At 37.3% G+C, this 5,962-nt stretch overlaps 1 pseudogene; it reads left to right on the top strand.

The window, feature by feature from the left end:
* The first annotated feature begins 1,633 nt into the window (after positions 1-1,633).
* On the top strand, positions 1,634-2,035 carry LOC102873041 (annotated as a pseudogene).
* Positions 2,036-5,962: the final 3,927 nt, after the last annotated feature.

The following is a 5,962-nucleotide window of genomic DNA, read 5'->3' as shown; positions in this document are numbered from 1 at the left end:
CTTTTGCAATGCCTCAGAGTAATCTCACACCACCAGTCCTTTGACTAACACTCAAGTGCGAAGTCGTATGTAAGGAGTTCTTGTGGTGTAGTCCGCAGTCCAAAGGGAATTACACTGAACATTTATCTTCAAATGCACCCGTGATTTCAAGAGGAAAAGATGGCCAATCTTCTTCTATAGAATTACATACAGACTCTGAAACCCTTCTCCAAAGTCAGTTATGAGTCAGTTCTGACATACAGTAATGAGGTTTTTACTGAGTGAGCAACCACCTTGTGTAGAGATTCTGACGAGGTGGAGACCCCAAAACGCTTACCAAAATAAAACAACCAGTCACATAATATTTATAGATGAGATAACTTATTTATCTCCAAAATTCTAAAAGTATCCCTTCATATAAATATACAACCCTAACTAGCTATGAATTAAGAATGATGAATTTGAAATACTGGTCAGAGTCATTACTGCATTTTTAAAGGACATATTTCTTATCTTTACATCAAATGTATAACTATTGTTGTTAGGTGTTGTTGAGTTGAGTACAACTCACAGTGACCCTATGAACAAAGAAAACTGCCCTATCCTGTGCTATCCTCACACTTCCTGACACACAAGAGCTTATTGCAGCAGTCACTGTGTCAACCCACCTGGTTGAGGGTCTTCCTCTCTTTCACCAACCTCCATCCCTCCGAGCATCATGTCTCCAAGGAACAGCCCCTTCTAGCAATCTGAGCAAAGTATGAATAGTAATCTTCTTAAAGAAACAGCATGATTTCTTCACCTCTCCCTCTGCCCTCTGAGTACCTACTACGTCAAGATTTACCCCCTTCCCTTCAGTTCCATTCTTTCTTCCATTTCCTCCTTTGGACTTTTCTTACACAGCTTACTAGTAATCCTTCTATTTTTACAATGATGGTCTTATGCAGTATTTGTCTCTTGGAGACTGAATTAGTTCACTCAACATAATGCTTTAAAATCTCTCTCATGTTATTTATTTTTTTCAGTCATTACTCCTGAGTGGTGAAGTAATCATGCACACTGATCAAAGATGATTAATTATATAAAACACAGTGTGTGAGAATGATTGTATGAAACCCAATGTGAACAGAGGAATGTGTTAAACACAATGTATATCAATGAAACACAGTATATACAAAGTTTGTATGCAAAATAATATAAAATAAAAACTATTTTTAAAAAAGAAGGAACATGATGTCCTTGTCCAAGGACTGGTCCCTCCTGAAAACTTGTCCAAAGTATGTGAGACAACGCTTCACCGTCCTTGTATCTAAGGTTGTACCTATCACAATACAGACTTGTGAGGGGTTTTTGCTTTTGGGGATTTTTTTTAACAGTTCATGGAATAGTTACTACTCTTCTATAACAGTAAAAGTCAAAAGCATGGCTTCTTCTTTGGTCATTCTTATTCACTGTCCAACTTTCAGATGCATACAAAACAAGTGACAATACCATGGCTTGGATTAAGTGTGCCTTGCTTTTGTTGTTGTTTACCGTGGAGTGGGAACTGACCTATAGCTGACCCTCCAGTTGGTTTTCAGAGGCAGTTAATCACATGGGAGGAGACTGTCCATACTGTTTATATTACAGCTGCTGCATGGGAGGAAGATAAGATATGGACATCGAAGCACTGAAAAAACTCAACAAGAATAAGAAACTGGTCAAAAAGCTGGCCAAGAAGTATGATGCCTTTTTGGCCTCTGAATCCCTGATCAAGCAGATCCCAAGAATCCTAGGTCCAGGGCTGAATAAGGCTGGCATGTTCCTTTCTCTGCTGACCCACAATGAGAACATGGTGGCAAAAGTAGAAAAGGTGAAGTCCACCAGCAAATTCCAGATGAAAAAGGTCCTGTGTCTGGCAGTGGCTGTTGGCCATGTGAAGATGACAGAAGATGAACTTGTTTACAACATCCACCCGGCTGTCAACTTTCTGGTTTCATTGCTAAAGAATAATTGGCAGAATGTTCGGGCTTTGTATATAAAGAGCACCATGGGCAAGCCCCAGTGTCTGTACTAAGATACAGCTCAATAAATCTTACTGTTTATACCAAAAAAAAAAGATATCTCTTCCTGTGCTCGATGCTATTTCTGAAAACCACCCTAGATGAGTTGGTTCTGACTCAACAATACTCATCAACAGTTTTCCTTATTTTTTAGAACTTTTTAAAGAGGTTCTTGAGAGTACATTTTCACAATACAACATGACTTTTGATTTATTGAGCACTGCTTCCTTGGATGTTAATTGTAGATCCAAGTAAAATGAAATCCTTGACAATTTTAATCTTTTCTCCATTGATAATGACACTGATTATTGATCCAGCTGTAATGATATTTTTTTCTTGTTTAGATATAATTCATACTGAAGGCTATGGTCTCTTATCTTTATTAACTGGTGTAAGTTCTCTTCATTTTCATCAAGCAAGGTTGTATGATCTGTATAATGCAGTATGCTCTTCATTCTTCCAATTCTGATGCTATATGGATTTTTCTTATAGTCCAGTTTCTCAAATTACTTGCATAACACACATTAAATAGATGTTGGCAAAGGATACAAGCCTTAGACATACCTGTCTGATTTCAAACTGTACAGTGTCTTTTTGTTCTATTCAAACAACTGTTTCTTAGCTCAGGAACAGGTTTTGTGATAATTCAATTACATACTCTTGAATTCTTATTTATTTCAAGTTAACTCAACATTTAGTATAATTCACAGAGGTGAATATCTTTCTGTAGTGAATAAGATACAAGTAGATATTTTTCTGTTACCCTCAGCCCCATTGTTATATCATTAGACTGTTGTAAGTCCCCATTTCATTCATGAGAGATCCAACTCTCGGTCATTGTGCTCAAAGGAATAAAAATACTCTTTCTCTCTCACTGCCATCGAGTTGAAAATGATTTGTAGGTGATCCAAAGTAGGCAGCTTTAGTGGCTTAGAGGTAAGAAATTGCACTGCTAACCCAAAGGTACATGGTTTGAACCCACCAGCCTCTAGGAGACAAATGGATATTCTCCTCCCTTGTGAATTAAAAATCTGCATGAAAGTCAGTTATGTGTCAGTTCCTCTTTGATGGTACTCAACAACAACAACAACAACATAACTGACCCTTCAGGATATTTTCCAAGGCTATAAATCTCACTAGAGAAGATTGTTCATCTTTCTGCAGACTTCGAACCACTACATAAGACTATCTTTGAGTAGTAGCAAAATCCGCTAGGACTTCATTACAAGACTCTTGACCAGAAAAGTTGTTGTTGCTGTTATTATGTGGCATAGAGTTGTTTGCAACTCATAGCGATCCTATGCATAACAACCCTGAAACCTGCTGTATCCTGTGCCAACTTTACTGTCTCTGAAACACCTACCCTCATTACCCTAGTCAATGTGTCAATCCATCTCATTGATGTCTCCCTCTATTTCTCCATCTTTCCACCCTTCCAAGCATGATGTCCTTCTCCAATGACTGGTCCCTCCTTACAACATTCCCAAAGTATATCAGACAAAGCCTCAGGATCCTTGCCTCCAAGGAGTAGGCTGGCTTCATCCTCTCTAGGAGTAACCCATTTTTTCTCTTGATAGTCAATGGTGTATTCAAGACTCTTCTCCAGCACCACTGCTCAAAGACATCAATTCTCTTTTTATCATCGTTAGTCATTGTCCAGCTCTCTCATGCATAGCAACCAATTGCAAAGACTATGACCTGGATCAGCACACCATAGTCTCCAGACTGACATCATTGCTCTTCACTACTCTGGAGAGGTCCATGACAGCTGACTTTCCAAATGCAATTCATCTCTTGATTTCCTGGCTTTTGATAACAATAGTGTTAATTGTAGATGCAAGCAAACTAAATCTATTGACAGTATCAAAGATGACAATAAAAGTACAATCATATTATGGAACAGAATTGAGAACCCAGAAATAGACCCAGCTATGTATGGTAAACTTATATTCAACAAGGAAATAAAACCTATAAAATGTGGACGTGACAACCTCTTAAACAAATAGTAATGGCAAAACTGGACTGCTACCCCGAGAAAGCTGAAACAGGATCCGCATCCTGCATCATACACAAAAATCAACTCAAAATGGTTCAGAGACCTGGGAGTAAATCTCAAAATCATAAAGTTCATAAGAGACAAATTGGGATCAAGCTTAGACTGCCTAGCCTGTGGTATAATCAGACTGCCAAATACAGCCAGAAATGCACAATCTGGAGAGGATAACACTGCAAAATAAACCTTCTAACAGTTAAATTATTATGCACATCAAAAACTTTTCCAACAATGTGAAAAGAAAACCTACTAACTGGGGAAAACACCAAACCAACAACATTTAGCAATACTATTTCAGACAAGGGTCGCATATAAAATGTTTACAGAATTCTACAAGGCCTCCACAAGAAAAAGATTAAAAATCCAGTTACAAAATAGACAAAAGACATGGAAAGACTTTTCACAGAAGAAGACAATCAGATGACCAACAGACACATGAAGAGATGCTCAAAATCACTGGCAATAAGAGAGAAGCAGCATTATTCACCACTGTAAGAACATGGAAACAGTCCAAATGTCCAACCACAATCAAATGGATTGAGAAATTATGGTACAGCCATATGAAGGAATACTATGCAGTATGAAGAACAATGGTTTTCTAAATCACAACCTCACTTGGGAGGGACTTGTGAGCATTATGCTAAGTGAACTAACTCAGTCCCATAAGGACAAATACTGTATTTATTATAGAATGAGTGTGAGGATCCAAGAAGGGCATGGGGGAAGAGAGGGATGAAGACTGGTGAGATGGGGGGTAGTTTATTATAGGGTCACACAGTTTGATGGGTGGAGGGAGGGATGGGTAAAAGAAATGGGGAAAATCTGATGTGAAAACCAGTGTAGACAAACATTGTAAGTAAGCCAGTATAAAATGAAAATTTTATTTTACAAAAAAATAAGTCATATTGACTGTATTTAGAAAGACATTTATTCTAAAAAATAAATAATACTAAGAAAAATAAAGCCCGTCTGTGCTTTTGTCTTTGCTGTATATTTGACATTTATCTTGAGACAAATCACTTATAAGAGAAGTTAAATACTTCCAAAATTTTACAGAAATCTTTTGAATTAAAAAAAATATACTTCCTTGAAAGAAGTCTGTCTGAAAAATATTTGTGATGGTCTGAAAATGTCTTCTCAGATGCTTTCTAAAATATTGCATTGCTTTTAAAACTGAAGGTTGAACTCAGTTCTTGGCCATTTCCCATTACATTTTAATAAAAATAATTATTTAGGATTCTTGTCACTTTTCTAGGATGGATCATACAAGATTATTTTCAGATAATGTGATTAGCTCCAGAAATACAAACAGTTTTGAGAGAGTCACAGTCTTTGCTCAATTACATTTTATTCTAGTGTAGGACAACTCCTGTTGACAGTAGGAATGGACCCTCTCACCATCTAATTATATACTTTTGTCTTAGAGGAAAAAAATATATCCTTTGCTGACTTTCAATCAGCCCAGTGGTGAGAATCTTTGTTTTCTTGATGTTGAGCTTCAATCCATATTGAAGGTGGCACTCCTTGACCTTCTGCAGCAAACACTTCAGGTCCTCCTCAGTTTCAGCAAGTAGGAGTGTCATCTACATAATACAGATTGTTGAAGAGTCTTCTTCCAATCCTGATGCTGTACTTCTCCTCACAGAGTCCAGCCTCTAAAACGATCTGTTCTGTATATAGATGAAATTTCACCTACCTTGCCTTCTGGGAACATCCATTCTAGTTAGATGCTCAAAAAAATTTAAAAAAAAAGAGGAGTGTGGGAAGCCAAATATTAAATTTAATATTAATAATAAACCAAATGCTATATCAGGATATAAGGGAGGTGACAAGCTAGAGTTCACCCTGAGGCACTGAAACATTCCTTAAAAGTTCTTAGTTTGTTCAC

This window comes from Elephantulus edwardii, unplaced genomic scaffold (genome assembly GCF_000299155.1).
Source record: "Elephantulus edwardii isolate Elephantulus edwardi_28Jun2011 unplaced genomic scaffold, EleEdw1.0 scaffold00018, whole genome shotgun sequence".
Lineage (NCBI taxonomy): Eukaryota > Metazoa > Chordata > Mammalia > Macroscelidea > Macroscelididae > Elephantulus > Elephantulus edwardii.
The sequence above is the reverse complement of the archived record's forward strand: the minus strand, read 5'-3'. Positions and strand labels throughout refer to the sequence as shown.